General features: G+C 48.7%; 36 non-coding genes across 36 annotated transcripts; 16 read left to right on the top strand and 20 right to left on the bottom strand.

Moving 5' to 3' along the window:
- Nucleotides 1–129: 129 nt before the first annotated feature.
- trnaw-cca (transfer RNA tryptophan (anticodon CCA)) lies at nt 130–201 on the bottom strand. Its single transcript has one exon. It is a non-coding gene; the product is annotated as a tRNA-Trp (tRNA).
- A 657-nt stretch (nt 202–858) lies between these two features.
- trnaw-cca (transfer RNA tryptophan (anticodon CCA)) lies at nt 859–930 on the bottom strand. The gene has a single exon. It is a non-coding gene; the product is annotated as a tRNA-Trp (tRNA).
- Nucleotides 931–1,093: 163 nt separating this feature from the next.
- Nucleotides 1,094–1,166, top strand: trnak-uuu (transfer RNA lysine (anticodon UUU)). Its single transcript has one exon. It is a non-coding gene; the product is annotated as a tRNA-Lys (tRNA).
- A 421-nt stretch (nt 1,167–1,587) lies between these two features.
- On the bottom strand, nt 1,588–1,659 carry trnaw-cca (transfer RNA tryptophan (anticodon CCA)). Its single transcript has one exon. It is a non-coding gene; the product is annotated as a tRNA-Trp (tRNA).
- Nucleotides 1,660–1,822: 163 nt separating this feature from the next.
- On the top strand, nt 1,823–1,895 carry trnak-uuu (transfer RNA lysine (anticodon UUU)). The gene has a single exon. It is a non-coding gene; the product is annotated as a tRNA-Lys (tRNA).
- A 421-nt stretch (nt 1,896–2,316) lies between these two features.
- trnaw-cca (transfer RNA tryptophan (anticodon CCA)) lies at nt 2,317–2,388 on the bottom strand. The gene has a single exon. It is a non-coding gene; the product is annotated as a tRNA-Trp (tRNA).
- A 163-nt stretch (nt 2,389–2,551) lies between these two features.
- Nucleotides 2,552–2,624, top strand: trnak-uuu (transfer RNA lysine (anticodon UUU)). The gene has a single exon. It is a non-coding gene; the product is annotated as a tRNA-Lys (tRNA).
- A 421-nt stretch (nt 2,625–3,045) lies between these two features.
- Nucleotides 3,046–3,117, bottom strand: trnaw-cca (transfer RNA tryptophan (anticodon CCA)). The gene has a single exon. It is a non-coding gene; the product is annotated as a tRNA-Trp (tRNA).
- A 657-nt stretch (nt 3,118–3,774) lies between these two features.
- trnaw-cca (transfer RNA tryptophan (anticodon CCA)) lies at nt 3,775–3,846 on the bottom strand. The gene has a single exon. It is a non-coding gene; the product is annotated as a tRNA-Trp (tRNA).
- Nucleotides 3,847–4,009: 163 nt separating this feature from the next.
- Nucleotides 4,010–4,082, top strand: trnak-uuu (transfer RNA lysine (anticodon UUU)). The gene has a single exon. It is a non-coding gene; the product is annotated as a tRNA-Lys (tRNA).
- Nucleotides 4,083–4,503: 421 nt separating this feature from the next.
- Nucleotides 4,504–4,575, bottom strand: trnaw-cca (transfer RNA tryptophan (anticodon CCA)). Its single transcript has one exon. It is a non-coding gene; the product is annotated as a tRNA-Trp (tRNA).
- Nucleotides 4,576–4,738: 163 nt separating this feature from the next.
- Nucleotides 4,739–4,811, top strand: trnak-uuu (transfer RNA lysine (anticodon UUU)). The gene has a single exon. It is a non-coding gene; the product is annotated as a tRNA-Lys (tRNA).
- Nucleotides 4,812–5,232: 421 nt separating this feature from the next.
- Nucleotides 5,233–5,304, bottom strand: trnaw-cca (transfer RNA tryptophan (anticodon CCA)). The gene has a single exon. It is a non-coding gene; the product is annotated as a tRNA-Trp (tRNA).
- Nucleotides 5,305–5,467: 163 nt separating this feature from the next.
- Nucleotides 5,468–5,540, top strand: trnak-uuu (transfer RNA lysine (anticodon UUU)). The gene has a single exon. It is a non-coding gene; the product is annotated as a tRNA-Lys (tRNA).
- A 421-nt stretch (nt 5,541–5,961) lies between these two features.
- trnaw-cca (transfer RNA tryptophan (anticodon CCA)) lies at nt 5,962–6,033 on the bottom strand. The gene has a single exon. It is a non-coding gene; the product is annotated as a tRNA-Trp (tRNA).
- A 163-nt stretch (nt 6,034–6,196) lies between these two features.
- Nucleotides 6,197–6,269, top strand: trnak-uuu (transfer RNA lysine (anticodon UUU)). Its single transcript has one exon. It is a non-coding gene; the product is annotated as a tRNA-Lys (tRNA).
- A 421-nt stretch (nt 6,270–6,690) lies between these two features.
- Nucleotides 6,691–6,762, bottom strand: trnaw-cca (transfer RNA tryptophan (anticodon CCA)). Its single transcript has one exon. It is a non-coding gene; the product is annotated as a tRNA-Trp (tRNA).
- A 657-nt stretch (nt 6,763–7,419) lies between these two features.
- On the bottom strand, nt 7,420–7,491 carry trnaw-cca (transfer RNA tryptophan (anticodon CCA)). The gene has a single exon. It is a non-coding gene; the product is annotated as a tRNA-Trp (tRNA).
- A 657-nt stretch (nt 7,492–8,148) lies between these two features.
- On the bottom strand, nt 8,149–8,220 carry trnaw-cca (transfer RNA tryptophan (anticodon CCA)). Its single transcript has one exon. It is a non-coding gene; the product is annotated as a tRNA-Trp (tRNA).
- A 163-nt stretch (nt 8,221–8,383) lies between these two features.
- Nucleotides 8,384–8,456, top strand: trnak-uuu (transfer RNA lysine (anticodon UUU)). The gene has a single exon. It is a non-coding gene; the product is annotated as a tRNA-Lys (tRNA).
- Nucleotides 8,457–8,877: 421 nt separating this feature from the next.
- Nucleotides 8,878–8,949, bottom strand: trnaw-cca (transfer RNA tryptophan (anticodon CCA)). Its single transcript has one exon. It is a non-coding gene; the product is annotated as a tRNA-Trp (tRNA).
- Nucleotides 8,950–9,112: 163 nt separating this feature from the next.
- Nucleotides 9,113–9,185, top strand: trnak-uuu (transfer RNA lysine (anticodon UUU)). The gene has a single exon. It is a non-coding gene; the product is annotated as a tRNA-Lys (tRNA).
- Nucleotides 9,186–9,606: 421 nt separating this feature from the next.
- trnaw-cca (transfer RNA tryptophan (anticodon CCA)) lies at nt 9,607–9,678 on the bottom strand. The gene has a single exon. It is a non-coding gene; the product is annotated as a tRNA-Trp (tRNA).
- A 163-nt stretch (nt 9,679–9,841) lies between these two features.
- Nucleotides 9,842–9,914, top strand: trnak-uuu (transfer RNA lysine (anticodon UUU)). Its single transcript has one exon. It is a non-coding gene; the product is annotated as a tRNA-Lys (tRNA).
- Nucleotides 9,915–10,335: 421 nt separating this feature from the next.
- Nucleotides 10,336–10,407, bottom strand: trnaw-cca (transfer RNA tryptophan (anticodon CCA)). The gene has a single exon. It is a non-coding gene; the product is annotated as a tRNA-Trp (tRNA).
- A 657-nt stretch (nt 10,408–11,064) lies between these two features.
- trnaw-cca (transfer RNA tryptophan (anticodon CCA)) lies at nt 11,065–11,136 on the bottom strand. The gene has a single exon. It is a non-coding gene; the product is annotated as a tRNA-Trp (tRNA).
- A 653-nt stretch (nt 11,137–11,789) lies between these two features.
- trnak-uuu (transfer RNA lysine (anticodon UUU)) lies at nt 11,790–11,862 on the top strand. Its single transcript has one exon. It is a non-coding gene; the product is annotated as a tRNA-Lys (tRNA).
- A 421-nt stretch (nt 11,863–12,283) lies between these two features.
- Nucleotides 12,284–12,355, bottom strand: trnaw-cca (transfer RNA tryptophan (anticodon CCA)). Its single transcript has one exon. It is a non-coding gene; the product is annotated as a tRNA-Trp (tRNA).
- A 163-nt stretch (nt 12,356–12,518) lies between these two features.
- On the top strand, nt 12,519–12,591 carry trnak-uuu (transfer RNA lysine (anticodon UUU)). Its single transcript has one exon. It is a non-coding gene; the product is annotated as a tRNA-Lys (tRNA).
- Nucleotides 12,592–13,012: 421 nt separating this feature from the next.
- On the bottom strand, nt 13,013–13,084 carry trnaw-cca (transfer RNA tryptophan (anticodon CCA)). The gene has a single exon. It is a non-coding gene; the product is annotated as a tRNA-Trp (tRNA).
- Nucleotides 13,085–13,247: 163 nt separating this feature from the next.
- On the top strand, nt 13,248–13,320 carry trnak-uuu (transfer RNA lysine (anticodon UUU)). The gene has a single exon. It is a non-coding gene; the product is annotated as a tRNA-Lys (tRNA).
- A 417-nt stretch (nt 13,321–13,737) lies between these two features.
- On the top strand, nt 13,738–13,810 carry trnak-uuu (transfer RNA lysine (anticodon UUU)). The gene has a single exon. It is a non-coding gene; the product is annotated as a tRNA-Lys (tRNA).
- Nucleotides 13,811–14,231: 421 nt separating this feature from the next.
- Nucleotides 14,232–14,303, bottom strand: trnaw-cca (transfer RNA tryptophan (anticodon CCA)). Its single transcript has one exon. It is a non-coding gene; the product is annotated as a tRNA-Trp (tRNA).
- Nucleotides 14,304–14,466: 163 nt separating this feature from the next.
- trnak-uuu (transfer RNA lysine (anticodon UUU)) lies at nt 14,467–14,539 on the top strand. The gene has a single exon. It is a non-coding gene; the product is annotated as a tRNA-Lys (tRNA).
- Nucleotides 14,540–14,960: 421 nt separating this feature from the next.
- On the bottom strand, nt 14,961–15,032 carry trnaw-cca (transfer RNA tryptophan (anticodon CCA)). Its single transcript has one exon. It is a non-coding gene; the product is annotated as a tRNA-Trp (tRNA).
- Nucleotides 15,033–15,195: 163 nt separating this feature from the next.
- On the top strand, nt 15,196–15,268 carry trnak-uuu (transfer RNA lysine (anticodon UUU)). Its single transcript has one exon. It is a non-coding gene; the product is annotated as a tRNA-Lys (tRNA).
- Nucleotides 15,269–15,621: the final 353 nt, after the last annotated feature.

The raw sequence follows: 15,621 nt of genomic DNA, 5'->3' as shown, positions 1-15,621 counted from the left end.
TCAGCTGAAGAAGAGTTCTGAGCTGTATGATGAACACGGGCAGAAGTCCTCAAGAGCTGGAGTTGATAGTAAAAAGAGAGAAAGGCAAGGGCACAGGAAGGGGAGCCAAACCCACATGAGCCAAACGCTTGACCCCGACGTGATTTGAACACGCAACCTTCTGATCTGGAGTCAGACGCGCTACCGTTGCGCCACGAGGTCTTGAGGATGGCTCCCCATCCTTTGTTTTTCAGAACTGAATTCACAGCGATGAAGTCCTCATCACGAGCAAAATGTTCAAAACGTACTGCCGGTGCGAGTCCCATTGACGCCAAGTTGGCAAGGAAATTGACCCTCGGTCGTCTACCAGAGGACCTTGAGCAGAGCCCGGATAGCTCAGTCGGTAGAGCGTCAGACTTTTAATCTGAGGATCCAATGTTCAAGTCCCTGTTCGGGCGAGCGATCAAAACCTTTGTCCCCACAATTATGAAAGCACTGTAAGTGCCTGTCGGCTGTGTGTTTGTTTAACTTCTGACAACATGACGAAAAGTGCGCTGCAAAAGTTTCCTTGCGAGGAGCGTCTTTCTAGGCACATGACCAACAAGACGTGAGTTGAAATGCGTTACAGTTGTTGCCAGGCTTACGTGCTCCATCTTGAGAAAGCAAGTGTGAAACATGCAGTGCATGTCACTGTTTACTTGACAGAAATATACATCATCCTCTTGCTGATCTGTGAACGAAATAAAAGGCTCAGCTGAAGAAGAGTTCTGAGCTGTATGATGAACACGGGCAGAAGTCCTCAAGAGCTGGAGTTGATAGTAAAAAGAGAGAAAGGCAAGGCCACAGGAAGGGGAGCCAAACCCACATGAGCCAAACGCTTGACCCCGACGTGATTTGAACACGCAACCTTCTGATCTGGAGTCAGACGCGCTACCGTTGCGCCACGAAGTCTTGAGGATAGCTCCCCATCCTTTGGTTTTCAGAACTGAATTCACAGCGACGAAATCCTCATCACGAGCAAAATGTTCAGAACGTACTGCCGGTGCGAGTCCCGTTGACGCCAAGTTGGCAAGGAAATTGACACTCGGTCGTCTACCAGGGGACCTTGAGCAGAGCCCGGATAGCTCAGTCGGTAGAGCATCAGACTTTTAATCTGAGGGTCCAGGGTTCAAGTCCCTGTTCGGGCGAGCGATCAAAACCTTTGTCCCCACAATTATGAAAGCACTGTAAGTGCCTGTCTGCTGTGTGCTTGTTTAACTTCTGACAACATGACGAAAAGTGCGCTGCAAAAGTTTCCTTGCGAGGAGCGTCTTTCTAGGCACATGACCAACAAGACGTGAGTTGAAATGCGTTACAGTTGTTGCCAGGCTTATGTGCTCCATCTTGAGAAAGCAAGTGTGAAACATGCAGTGCATGTCACTGTTTACTTGACAGAAATATACATCATCCTCTTGCTGATCTGTGAACGAAATAAAAGGCTCAGCTGAAGAAGAGTTCTGAGCTGTATGATGAACACGGGCAGAAGTCCTCAAGAGCTGGAGTTGATAGTAAAAAGAGAGAAAGGCAAGGCCACAGGAAGGGGAGCCAAACCCACATGAGCCAAACGCTTGACCCCGACGTGATTTGAACACGCAACCTTCTGATCTGGAGTCAGACGCGCTACCGTTGCGCCACGAGGTCTTGAGGATGTCTCCCCATCCTTTGGTTTTCAGAACTGAATTCACAGCGACGAAGTCCTCATCACGAGCAAAATGTTCAGAACGTACTGCCGGTGCGAGTCCCGTTGACGCCAAGTTGGCAAGGAAATTGACACTCGGTCGTCTACCAGAGGACCTTGAGCAGAGCCCGGATAGCTCAGTCGGTAGAGCATCAGACTTTTAATCTGAGGGTCCAGGGTTCAAGTCCCTGTTCGGGCGAGCGATCAAAACCTTTGTCCCCACAATTATGAAAGCACTGTAAGTGCCTGTCGGCTGTGTGTTTGTTTAAGTTCTGACAACATGACGAAAAGTGCGCTGCAAAAGTTTCCTTTCGAGGAGCGTCTTTCTAGGCACATGACCAACAAGACGTGAGTTGAAATGCGTTACAGTTGTTGCCAGGCTTATGTGCTCCATCTTGAGAAAGCAAGTGTGAAACATGCAGTGCATGTCACTGTTTACTTGACAGAAATATACATCATCCTCTTGCTGATCTGTGAACGAAATAAAAGGCTCAGCTGAAGAAGAGTTCTGAGCTGTATGATGAACACGGGCAGAAGTCCTCAAGAGCTGGAGTTGATAGTAAAAAGAGAGAAAGGCAAGGCCACAGGAAGGGGAGCCAAACCCACATGAGCCAAACGCTTGACCCCGACGTGATTTGAACACGCAACCTTCTGATCTGGAGTCAGACGCGCTACCGTTGCGCCACGAGGTCTTGAGAATGGCTCCCCATCCTTTGGTTTTCAGAACTGAATTCACAGCGACGAAGTCCTCATCACGAGCAAAATGTTCAGAACGTACTGCCGGTGCGAGTCCCGTTGACGCCAAGTTGGCAAGGAAATTGACACTCGGTCGTCTACCAGAGGACCTTGAGCAGAGCCCGGATAGCTCAGTCGGTAGAGCATCAGACTTTTAATCTGAGGGTCCAGGGTTCAAGTCCCTGTTCGGGCGAGCGATCAAAACCTTTGTCCCCACAATTATGAAAGCACTGTAAGTGCCTGTCGGCTGTGTGTTTGTTTAAGTTCTGACAACATGACGAAAAGTGCGCTGCAAAAGTTTCCTTGCGAGGAGCGTCTTTCTAGGCACATGACCAACAAGACGTGAGTTGAAATGCGTTACAGTTGTTGCCAGGCTTACGTGCTCCATCTTGAGAAAGCAAGTGTGAAACATGCAGTGCATGTCACTGTTTACTTGACAGAAATATACATCATCCTCTTGCTGATCTGTGAACGAAATAAAAGGCTCAGCTGAAGAAGAGTTCTGAGCTGTATGATGAACACGGGCAGAAGTCCTCAAGAGCTGGAGTTGATAGTAAAAAGAGAGAAAGGCAAGGGCACAGGAAGGGGAGCCAAACCCACATGAGCCAAACGCTTGACCCCGACGTGATTTGAACACGCAACCTTCTGATCTGGAGTCAGACGCGCTACCGTTGCGCCACGAGGTCTTGAGGATGGCTCCCCATCCTTTGTTTTTCAGAACTGAATTCACAGCGATGAAGTCCTCATCACGAGCAAAATGTTCAAAACGTACTGCCGGTGCGAGTCCCATTGACGCCAAGTTGGCAAGGAAATTGACCCTCGGTCGTCTACCAGAGGACCTTGAGCAGAGCCCGGATAGCTCAGTCGGTAGAGCGTCAGACTTTTAATCTGAGGATCCAATGTTCAAGTCCCTGTTCGGGCGAGCGATCAAAACCTTTGTCCCCACAATTATGAAAGCACTGTAAGTGCCTGTCGGCTGTGTGTTTGTTTAACTTCTGACAACATGACGAAAAGTGCGCTGCAAAAGTTTCCTTGCGAGGAGCGTCTTTCTAGGCACATGACCAACAAGACGTGAGTTGAAATGCGTTACAGTTGTTGCCAGGCTTACGTGCTCCATCTTGAGAAAGCAAGTGTGAAACATGCAGTGCATGTCACTGTTTACTTGACAGAAATATACATCATCCTCTTGCTGATCTGTGAACGAAATAAAAGGCTCAGCTGAAGAAGAGTTCTGAGCTGTATGATGAACACGGGCAGAAGTCCTCAAGAGCTGGAGTTGATAGTAAAAAGAGAGAAAGGCAAGGCCACAGGAAGGGGAGCCAAACCCACATGAGCCAAACGCTTGACCCCGACGTGATTTGAACACGCAACCTTCTGATCTGGAGTCAGACGCGCTACCGTTGCGCCACGAAGTCTTGAGGATAGCTCCCCATCCTTTGGTTTTCAGAACTGAATTCACAGCGACGAAATCCTCATCACGAGCAAAATGTTCAGAACGTACTGCCGGTGCGAGTCCCGTTGACGCCAAGTTGGCAAGGAAATTGACACTCGGTCGTCTACCAGGGGACCTTGAGCAGAGCCCGGATAGCTCAGTCGGTAGAGCATCAGACTTTTAATCTGAGGGTCCAGGGTTCAAGTCCCTGTTCGGGCGAGCGATCAAAACCTTTGTCCCCACAATTATGAAAGCACTGTAAGTGCCTGTCTGCTGTGTGCTTGTTTAACTTCTGACAACATGACGAAAAGTGCGCTGCAAAAGTTTCCTTGCGAGGAGCGTCTTTCTAGGCACATGACCAACAAGACGTGAGTTGAAATGCGTTACAGTTGTTGCCAGGCTTATGTGCTCCATCTTGAGAAAGCAAGTGTGAAACATGCAGTGCATGTCACTGTTTACTTGACAGAAATATACATCATCCTCTTGCTGATCTGTGAACGAAATAAAAGGCTCAGCTGAAGAAGAGTTCTGAGCTGTATGATGAACACGGGCAGAAGTCCTCAAGAGCTGGAGTTGATAGTAAAAAGAGAGAAAGGCAAGGCCACAGGAAGGGGAGCCAAACCCACATGAGCCAAACGCTTGACCCCGACGTGATTTGAACACGCAACCTTCTGATCTGGAGTCAGACGCGCTACCGTTGCGCCACGAGGTCTTGAGGATGTCTCCCCATCCTTTGGTTTTCAGAACTGAATTCACAGCGACGAAGTCCTCATCACGAGCAAAATGTTCAGAACGTACTGCCGGTGCGAGTCCCGTTGACGCCAAGTTGGCAAGGAAATTGACACTCGGTCGTCTACCAGAGGACCTTGAGCAGAGCCCGGATAGCTCAGTCGGTAGAGCATCAGACTTTTAATCTGAGGGTCCAGGGTTCAAGTCCCTGTTCGGGCGAGCGATCAAAACCTTTGTCCCCACAATTATGAAAGCACTGTAAGTGCCTGTCGGCTGTGTGTTTGTTTAAGTTCTGACAACATGACGAAAAGTGCGCTGCAAAAGTTTCCTTTCGAGGAGCGTCTTTCTAGGCACATGACCAACAAGACGTGAGTTGAAATGCGTTACAGTTGTTGCCAGGCTTATGTGCTCCATCTTGAGAAAGCAAGTGTGAAACATGCAGTGCATGTCACTGTTTACTTGACAGAAATATACATCATCCTCTTGCTGATCTGTGAACGAAATAAAAGGCTCAGCTGAAGAAGAGTTCTGAGCTGTATGATGAACACGGGCAGAAGTCCTCAAGAGCTGGAGTTGATAGTAAAAAGAGAGAAAGGCAAGGCCACAGGAAGGGGAGCCAAACCCACATGAGCCAAACGCTTGACCCCGACGTGATTTGAACACGCAACCTTCTGATCTGGAGTCAGACGCGCTACCGTTGCGCCACGAGGTCTTGAGAATGGCTCCCCATCCTTTGGTTTTCAGAACTGAATTCACAGCGACGAAGTCCTCATCACGAGCAAAATGTTCAGAACGTACTGCCGGTGCGAGTCCCGTTGACGCCAAGTTGGCAAGGAAATTGACACTCGGTCGTCTACCAGAGGACCTTGAGCAGAGCCCGGATAGCTCAGTCGGTAGAGCATCAGACTTTTAATCTGAGGGTCCAGGGTTCAAGTCCCTGTTCGGGCGAGCGATCAAAACCTTTGTCCCCACAATTATGAAAGCACTGTAAGTGCCTGTCGGCTGTGTGTTTGTTTAAGTTCTGACAACATGACGAAAAGTGCGCTGCAAAAGTTTCCTTGCGAGGAGCGTCTTTCTAGGCACATGACCAACAAGACGTGAGTTGAAATGCGTTACAGTTGTTGACAGGCTTATGTGCTCCATCTTGAGAAAGCAAGTGTGAAACATGCAGTGCATGTCACTGTTTACTTGACAGAAATATACATCATCCTCTTGCTGATCTGTGAACGAAATAAAAGGCTCAGCTGAAGAAGAGTTCTGAGCTGTATGATGAACACGGGCAGAAGTCCTCAAGAGCTGGAGTTGATAGTAAAAAGAGAGAAAGGCAAGGGCACAGGAAGGGGAGCCAAACCCACATGAGCCAAACGCTTGACCCCGACGTGATTTGAACACGCAACCTTCTGATCTGGAGTCAGACGCGCTTCCGTTGCGCCACGAGGTCTTGAGGATGGCTCCCCATCCTTTGTTTTTCAGAACTGAATTCACAGCGATGAAGTCCTCATCACGAGCAAAATGTTCAAAACGTACTGCCGGTGCGAGTCCCATTGACGCCAAGTTGGCAAGGAAATTGACCCTCGGTCGTCTACCAGAGGACCTTGAGCAGAGCCCGGATAGCTCAGTCGGTAGAGCGTCAGACTTTTAATCTGAGGGTCCAGGGTTCAAGTCCCTGTTCGGGCGAGCGATCAAAACCTTTGTCCCCACAATTATGAAAGCACTGTAAGTGCCTGTCGGCTGTGTGTTTGTTTAACTTCTGACAACATGACGAAAAGTGCGCTGCAAAAGTTTCCTTGCGAGGAGCGTCTTTCTAGGCACATGACCAACAAGACGTGAGTTGAAATGCGTTACAGTTGTTGCCAGGCTTACGTGCTCCATCTTGAGAAAGCAAGTGTGAAACATGCAGTGCATGTCACTGTTTACTTGACAGAAATATACATCATCCTCTTGCTGATCTGTGAACGAAATAAAAGGCTCAGCTGAAGAAGAGTTCTGAGCTGTATGATGAACACGGGCAGAAGTCCTCAAGAGCTGGAGTTGATAGTAAAAAGAGAGAAAGGCAAGGGCACAGGAAGGGGAGCCAAACCCACATGAGCCAAACGCTTGACCCCGACGTGATTTGAACACGCAACCTTCTGATCTGGAGTCAGACGCGCTACCGTTGCGCCACGAGGTCTTGAGGATGGCTCCCCATCCTTTGGTTTTCAGAACTGAATTCACAGCGACGAAGTCCTCATCACGAGCAAAATGTTCAGAACGTACTGCCGGTGCGAGTCCCGTTGACGCCAAGTTGGCAAAGAAATTGACACTCGGTCGTCTACCAGAGGACCTCGAGCAGAGCCCGGTTAGCTCAGTCGGTAGAGCATCAGACTTTTAATCTGAGGGTCCAGGGTTCAAGTCCCTGTTCGGGCGAGCGATCAAAACCTTTGTCCCCACAATTATGAAAGCACTGTAAGTGCCTGTCGGCTGTGTGTTTGTTTAACTTCTGACAACATGACGAAAAGTGCGCTGCAAAAGTTTCCTTGCGAGAAGCGTCTTTCTAGGCACATGACCAACAAGACGTGAGTTGAAATGCGTTACAGTTGTTGCCAGGCTTATGTGCTCCATCTTGAGAAAGCAAGTGTGAAACATGCAGTGCATGTCACTGTTTACTTGACAGAAATATACATCATCCTCTTGCTGATCTGTGAACGAAATAAAAGGCTCAGCTGAAGAAGAGTTCTGAGCTGTATGATGAACACGGGCAGAAGTCCTCAAGAGCTGGAGTTGATAGTAAAAAGAGAGAAAGGCAAGGCCACAGGAAGGGGAGCCAAACCCACATGAGCCAAACGCTTGACCCCGACGTGATTTGAACACGCAACCTTCTGATCTGGAGTCAGACGCGCTACCGTTGCGCCACGAGGTCTTGAGGATGGCTCCCCATCCTTTGGTTTTCAGAACTGAATTCACAGCGACGAAGTCCTCATCACGAGCAAAATGTTCAGAACGTACTGCCGGTGCGAGTCCCGTTGACGCCAAGTTGGCAAAGAAATTGACACTCGGTCGTCTACCAGAGGACCTCGAGCAGAGCCCGGTTAGCTCAGTCGGTAGAGCATCAGACTTTTAATCTGAGGGTCCAGGGTTCAAGTCCCTGTTCGGGCGAGCGATCAAAACCTTTGTCCCCACAATTATGAAAGCACTGTAAGTGCCTGTCGGCTGTGTGTTTGTTTAACTTCTGACAACATGACGAAAAGTGCGCTGCAAAAGTTTCCTTGCGAGAAGCGTCTTTCTAGGCACATGACCAACAAGACGTGAGTTGAAATGCGTTACAGTTGTTGCCAGGCTTATGTGCTCCATCTTGAGAAAGCAAGTGTGAAACATGCAGTGCATGTCACTGTTTACTTGACAGAAATATACATCATCCTCTTGCTGATCTGTGAACGAAATAAAAGGCTCAGCTGAAGAAGAGTTCTGAGCTGTATGATGAACACGGGCAGAAGTCCTCAAGAGCTGGAGTTGATAGTAAAAAGAGAGAAAGGCAAGGCCACAGGAAGGGGAGCCAAACCCACATGAGCCAAACGCTTGACCCCGACGTGATTTGAACACGCAACCTTCTGATCTGGAGTCAGACGCGCTACCGTTGCGCCACGAGGTCTTGAGGATGTCTCCCCATCCTTTGGTTTTCAGAACTGAATTCACAGCGACGAAGTCCTCATCACGAGCAAAATGTTCAGAACGTACTGCCGGTGCGAGTCCCGTTGACGCCAAGTTGGCAAGGAAATTGACACTCGGTCGTCTACCAGAGGACCTTGAGCAGAGCCCGGATAGCTCAGTCGGTAGAGCATCAGACTTTTAATCTGAGGGTCCAGGGTTCAAGTCCCTGTTCGGGCGAGCGATCAAAACCTTTGTCCCCACAATTATGAAAGCACTGTAAGTGCCTGTCGGCTGTGTGTTTGTTTAAGTTCTGACAACATGACGAAAAGTGCGCTGCAAAAGTTTCCTTTCGAGGAGCGTCTTTCTAGGCACATGACCAACAAGACGTGAGTTGAAATGCGTTACAGTTGTTGCCAGGCTTATGTGCTCCATCTTGAGAAAGCAAGTGTGAAACATGCAGTGCATGTCACTGTTTACTTGACAGAAATATACATCATCCTCTTGCTGATCTGTGAACGAAATAAAAGGCTCAGCTGAAGAAGAGTTCTGAGCTGTATGATGAACACGGGCAGAAGTCCTCAAGAGCTGGAGTTGATAGTAAAAAGAGAGAAAGGCAAGGCCACAGGAAGGGGAGCCAAACCCACATGAGCCAAACGCTTGACCCCGACGTGATTTGAACACGCAACCTTCTGATCTGGAGTCAGACGCGCTACCGTTGCGCCACGAGGTCTTGAGAATGGCTCCCCATCCTTTGGTTTTCAGAACTGAATTCACAGCGACGAAGTCCTCATCACGAGCAAAATGTTCAGAACGTACTGCCGGTGCGAGTCCCGTTGACGCCAAGTTGGCAAGGAAATTGACACTCGGTCGTCTACCAGAGGACCTTGAGCAGAGCCCGGATAGCTCAGTCGGTAGAGCATCAGACTTTTAATCTGAGGGTCCAGGGTTCAAGTCCCTGTTCGGGCGAGCGATCAAAACCTTTGTCCCCACAATTATGAAAGCACTGTAAGTGCCTGTCGGCTGTGTGTTTGTTTAAGTTCTGACAACATGACGAAAAGTGCGCTGCAAAAGTTTCCTTGCGAGGAGCGTCTTTCTAGGCACATGACCAACAAGACGTGAGTTGAAATGCGTTACAGTTGTTGACAGGCTTATGTGCTCCATCTTGAGAAAGCAAGTGTGAAACATGCAGTGCATGTCACTGTTTACTTGACAGAAATATACATCATCCTCTTGCTGATCTGTGAACGAAATAAAAGGCTCAGCTGAAGAAGAGTTCTGAGCTGTATGATGAACACGGGCAGAAGTCCTCAAGAGCTGGAGTTGATAGTAAAAAGAGAGAAAGGCAAGGGCACAGGAAGGGGAGCCAAACCCACATGAGCCAAACGCTTGACCCCGACGTGATTTGAACACGCAACCTTCTGATCTGGAGTCAGACGCGCTACCGTTGCGCCACGAGGTCTTGAGGATGGCTCCCCATCCTTTGTTTTTCAGAACTGAATTCACAGCGATGAAGTCCTCATCACGAGCAAAATGTTCAAAACGTACTGCCGGTGCGAGTCCCATTGACGCCAAGTTGGCAAGGAAATTGACCCTCGGTCGTCTACCAGAGGACCTTGAGCAGAGCCCGGATAGCTCAGTCGGTAGAGCGTCAGACTTTTAATCTGAGGGTCCAGGGTTCAAGTCCCTGTTCGGGCGAGCGATCAAAACCTTTGTCCCCACAATTATGAAAGCACTGTAAGTGCCTGTCGGCTGTGTGTTTGTTTAACTTCTGACAACATGACGAAAAGTGCGCTGCAAAAGTTTCCTTGCGAGGAGCGTCTTTCTAGGCACATGACCAACAAGACGTGAGTTGAAATGCGTTACAGTTGTTGCCAGGCTTACGTGCTCCATCTTGAGAAAGCAAGTGTGAAACATGCAGTGCATGTCACTGTTTACTTGACAGAAATATACATCATCCTCTTGCTGATCTGTGAACGAAATAAAAGGCTCAGCTGAAGAAGAGTTCTGAGCTGTATGATGAACACGGGCAGAAGTCCTCAAGAGCTGGAGTTGATAGTAAAAAGAGAGAAAGGCAAGGGCACAGGAAGGGGAGCCAAACCCACATGAGCCAAACGCTTGACCCCGACGTGATTTGAACACGCAACCTTCTGATCTGGAGTCAGACGCGCTACCGTTGCGCCACGAGGTCTTGAGGATGGCTCCCCATCCTTTGGTTTTCAGAACTGAATTCACAGCGACGAAGTCCTCATCACGAGCAAAATGTTCAGAACGTACTGCCGGTGCGAGTCCCGTTGACGCCAAGTTGGCAAAGAAATTGACACTCGGTCGTCTACCAGAGGACCTCGAGCAGAGCCCGGTTAGCTCAGTCGGTAGAGCATCAGACTTTTAATCTGAGGGTCCAGGGTTCAAGTCCCTGTTCGGGCGAGCGATCAAAACCTTTGTCCCCACAATTATGAAAGCACTGTAAGTGCCTGTCGGCTGTGTGTTTGTTTAACTTCTGACAACATGACGAAAAGTGCGCTGCAAAAGTTTCCTTGCGAGAAGCGTCTTTCTAGGCACATGACCAACAAGACGTGAGTTGAAATGCGTTACAGTTGTTGCCAGGCTTATGTGCTCCATCTTGAGAAAGCAAGTGTGAAACATGCAGTGCATGTCACTGTTTACTTGACAGAAATATACATCATCCTCTTGCTGATCTGTGAACGAAATAAAAGGCTCAGCTGAAGAAGAGTTCTGAGCTGTATGATGAACACGGGCAGAAGTCCTCAAGAGCTGGAGTTGATAGTAAAAAGAGAGAAAGGCAAGGCCACAGGAAGGGGAGCCAAACCCACATGAGCCAAACGCTTGACCCCGACGTGATTTGAACACGCAACCTTCTGATCTGGAGTCAGACGCGCTACCGTTGCGCCACGAGGTCTTGAGGATGGCTCCCCATCCTTTGGTTTTCAGAACTGAATTCACAGCGACGAAGTCCTCATCACGAGCAAAATGTTCAGAACGTACTGCCGGTGCGAGTCCCGTTGACGCCAAGTTGGCAAAGAAATTGACACTCGGTCGTCTACCAGAGGACCTCGAGCAGAGCCCGGTTAGCTCAGTCGGTAGAGCATCAGACTTTTAATCTGAGGGTCCAGGGTTCAAGTCCCTGTTCGGGCGAGCGATCAAAACCTTTGTCCCCACAATTATGAAAGCACTGTAAGTGCCTGTCGGCTGTGTGTTTGTTTAACTTCTGACAACATGACGAAAAGTGCGCTGCAAAAGTTTCCTTGCGAGAAGCGTCTTTCTAGGCACATGACCAACAAGACGTGAGTTGAAATGCGTTACAGTTGTTGCCAGGCTTATGTGCTCCATCTTGAGAAAGCAAGTGTGAAACATGCAGTGCATGTCACTGTTTACTTGACAGAAATATACATCATCCTCTTGCTGATCTGTGAACGAAATAAAAGGCTCAGCTGAAGAAGAGTTCTGAGCTGTATGATGAACACGGGCAGAAGTCCTCAAGAGCTGGAGTTGATAGTAAAAAGTTGGCAAAGAAATTGACACTCGGTCGTCTACCAGAGGACCTCGAGCAGAGCCCGGATAGCTCAGTCGGTAGAGCATCAGACTTTTAATCTGAGGGTCCAGGGTTCAAGTCCCTGTTCGGGCGAGCGATCAAAACCTTTGTCCCCACAATTATGAAAGCACTGTAAGTGCCTGTTGGCTGTGTGTTTGTTTAACTTCTGACAACATGACGAAAAGTGCGCTGCAAAAGTTTCCTTGCGAGGAGCGTCTTTCTAGGCACATGACCAACAAGACGTGAGTTGAAATGCGTTACAGTTGTTGCCAGGCTTATGTGCTCCATCTTGAGAAAGCAAGTGTGAAACATGCAGTGCATGTCACTGTTTACTTGACAGAAATATACATCATCCTCTTGCTGATCTGTGAACGAAATAAAAGGCTCAGCTGAAGAAGAGTTCTGAGCTGTATGATGAACACGGGCAGAAGTCCTCAAGAGCTGGAGTTGATAGTAAAAAGAGAGAAAGGCAAGGCCACAGGAAGGGGAGCCAAACCCACATGAGCCAAACGCTTGACCCCGACGTGATTTGAACACGCAACCTTCTGATCTGGAGTCAGACGCGCTACCGTTGCGCCACGAGGTCTTGAGGATGGCTCCCCATCCTTTGTTTTTCAGAACTGAATTCACAGCGATGAAGTCCTCATCACGAGCAAAATGTTCAAAACGTACTGCCGGTGCGAGTCCCATTGACGCCAAGTTGGCAAGGAAATTGACCCTCGGTCGTCTACCAGAGGACCTTGAGCAGAGCCCGGATAGCTCAGTCGGTAGAGCATCAGACTTTTAATCTGAGGGTCCAGGGTTCAAGTCCCTGTTCGGGCGAGCGATCAAAACCTTTGTCCCCACAATTATGAAAGCACTGTAAGTGCCTGTCGGCTGTGTGTTTGTTTAAGTTCTGACAACATGACGAAAAGTGCGCTGCAAAAGTTTCCTTGCGAGGAGCGTCTTTCTAGGCACATGACCAACAAGACGTGAGTTGAAATGCGTTACAGTTGTTGACAGGCTTATGTGCTCCATCTTGAGAAAGCAAGTGTGAAACATGCAGTGCATGTCACTGTTTACTTGACAGAAATATACATCATCCTCTTGCTGATCTGTGAACGAAATAAAAGGCTCAGCTGAAGAAGAGTTCTGAGCTGTATGATGAACACGGGCAGAAGTCCTCAAGAGCTGGAGTTGATAGTAAAAAGAGAGAAAGGCAAGGGCACAGGAAGGGGAGCCAAACCCACATGAGCCAAACGCTTGACCCCGACGTGATTTGAACACGCAACCTTCTGATCTGGAGTCAGACGCGCTACCGTTGCGCCACGAGGTCTTGAGGATGGCTCCCCATCCTTTGTTTTTCAGAACTGAATTCACAGCGATGAAGTCCTCATCACGAGCAAAATGTTCAAAACGTACTGCCGGTGCGAGTCCCATTGACGCCAAGTTGGCAAGGAAATTGACCCTCGGTCGTCTACCAGAGGACCTTGAGCAGAGCCCGGATAGCTCAGTCGGTAGAGCGTCAGACTTTTAATCTGAGGGTCCAGGGTTCAAGTCCCTGTTCGGGCGAGCGATCAAAACCTTTGTCCCCACAATTATGAAAGCACTGTAAGTGCCTGTCGGCTGTGTGTTTGTTTAACTTCTGACAACATGACGAAAAGTGCGCTGCAAAAGTTTCCTTGCGAGGAGCGTCTTTCTAGGCACATGACCAACAAGACGTGAGTTGAAATGCGTTACAGTTGTTGCCAGGCTTACGTGCTCCATCTTGAGAAAGCAAGTGTGAAACATGCAGTGCATGTCACTGTTTACTTGACAGAAATATACATCATCCTCTTGCTGATCTGTGAACGAAATAAAAGGCTCAGCTGAAGAAGAGTTCTGAGCTGTATGATGAACACGGGCAGAAGTCCTCAAGAGCTGGAGTTGATAGTAAAAAGTTGGCAAAGAAATTGACACTCGGTCGTCTACCAGAGGACCTCGAGCAGAGCCCGGATAGCTCAGTCGGTAGAGCATCAGACTTTTAATCTGAGGGTCCAGGGTTCAAGTCCCTGTTCGGGCGAGCGATCAAAACCTTTGTCCCCACAATTATGAAAGCACTGTAAGTGCCTGTTGGCTGTGTGTTTGTTTAACTTCTGACAACATGACGAAAAGTGCGCTGCAAAAGTTTCCTTGCGAGGAGCGTCTTTCTAGGCACATGACCAACAAGACGTGAGTTGAAATGCGTTACAGTTGTTGCCAGGCTTATGTGCTCCATCTTGAGAAAGCAAGTGTGAAACATGCAGTGCATGTCACTGTTTACTTGACAGAAATATACATCATCCTCTTGCTGATCTGTGAACGAAATAAAAGGCTCAGCTGAAGAAGAGTTCTGAGCTGTATGATGAACACGGGCAGAAGTCCTCAAGAGCTGGAGTTGATAGTAAAAAGAGAGAAAGGCAAGGCCACAGGAAGGGGAGCCAAACCCACATGAGCCAAACGCTTGACCCCGACGTGATTTGAACACGCAACCTTCTGATCTGGAGTCAGACGCGCTACCGTTGCGCCACGAGGTCTTGAGGATGGCTCCCCATCCTTTGTTTTTCAGAACTGAATTCACAGCGATGAAGTCCTCATCACGAGCAAAATGTTCAAAACGTACTGCCGGTGCGAGTCCCATTGACGCCAAGTTGGCAAGGAAATTGACCCTCGGTCGTCTACCAGAGGACCTTGAGCAGAGCCCGGATAGCTCAGTCGGTAGAGCATCAGACTTTTAATCTGAGGGTCCAGGGTTCAAGTCCCTGTTCGGGCGAGCGATCAAAACCTTTGTCCCCACAATTATGAAAGCACTGTAAGTGCCTGTCGGCTGTGTGTTTGTTTAAGTTCTGACAACATGACGAAAAGTGCGCTGCAAAAGTTTCCTTGCGAGGAGCGTCTTTCTAGGCACATGACCAACAAGACGTGAGTTGAAATGCGTTACAGTTGTTGACAGGCTTATGTGCTCCATCTTGAGAAAGCAAGTGTGAAACATGCAGTGCATGTCACTGTTTACTTGACAGAAATATACATCATCCTCTTGCTGATCTGTGAACGAAATAAAAGGCTCAGCTGAAGAAGAGTTCTGAGCTGTATGATGAACACGGGCAGAAGTCCTCAAGAGCTGGAGTTGATAGTAAAAAGAGAGAAAGGCAAGGGCACAGGAAGGGGAGCCAAACCCACATGAGCCAAACGCTTGACCCCGACGTGATTTGAACACGCAACCTTCTGATCTGGAGTCAGACGCGCTACCGTTGCGCCACGAGGTCTTGAGGATGGCTCCCCATCCTTTGTTTTTCAGAACTGAATTCACAGCGATGAAGTCCTCATCACGAGCAAAATGTTCAAAACGTACTGCCGGTGCGAGTCCCATTGACGCCAAGTTGGCAAGGAAATTGACCCTCGGTCGTCTACCAGAGGACCTTGAGCAGAGCCCGGATAGCTCAGTCGGTAGAGCGTCAGACTTTTAATCTGAGGGTCCAGGGTTCAAGTCCCTGTTCGGGCGAGCGATCAAAACCTTTGTCCCCACAATTATGAAAGCACTGTAAGTGCCTGTCGGCTGTGTGTTTGTTTAACTTCTGACAACATGACGAAAAGTGCGCTGCAAAAGTTTCCTTGCGAGGAGCGTCTTTCTAGGCACATGACCAACAAGACGTGAGTTGAAATGCGTTACAGTTGTTGCCAGGCTTACGTGCTCCATCTTGAGAAAGCAAGTGTGAAACATGCAGTGCATGTCACTGTTTACTTGACAGAAATATACATCATCCTCTTGCTGATCTGTGAACGAAATAAAAGGCTCAGCTGAAGAAGAGTTCTGAGCTGTATGATGAACACGGGCAGAAGTCCTCAAGAGCTGGA

The sequence above is a fragment of the Hoplias malabaricus genome, chromosome 14 (assembly GCF_029633855.1).
Source record: "Hoplias malabaricus isolate fHopMal1 chromosome 14, fHopMal1.hap1, whole genome shotgun sequence".
In the NCBI taxonomy this organism is placed as follows: Eukaryota; Metazoa; Chordata; class Actinopteri; order Characiformes; family Erythrinidae; genus Hoplias; species Hoplias malabaricus.
Note: the sequence above shows the minus strand (reverse complement) of the source record. Positions and strands in the feature narration are given on the sequence as shown.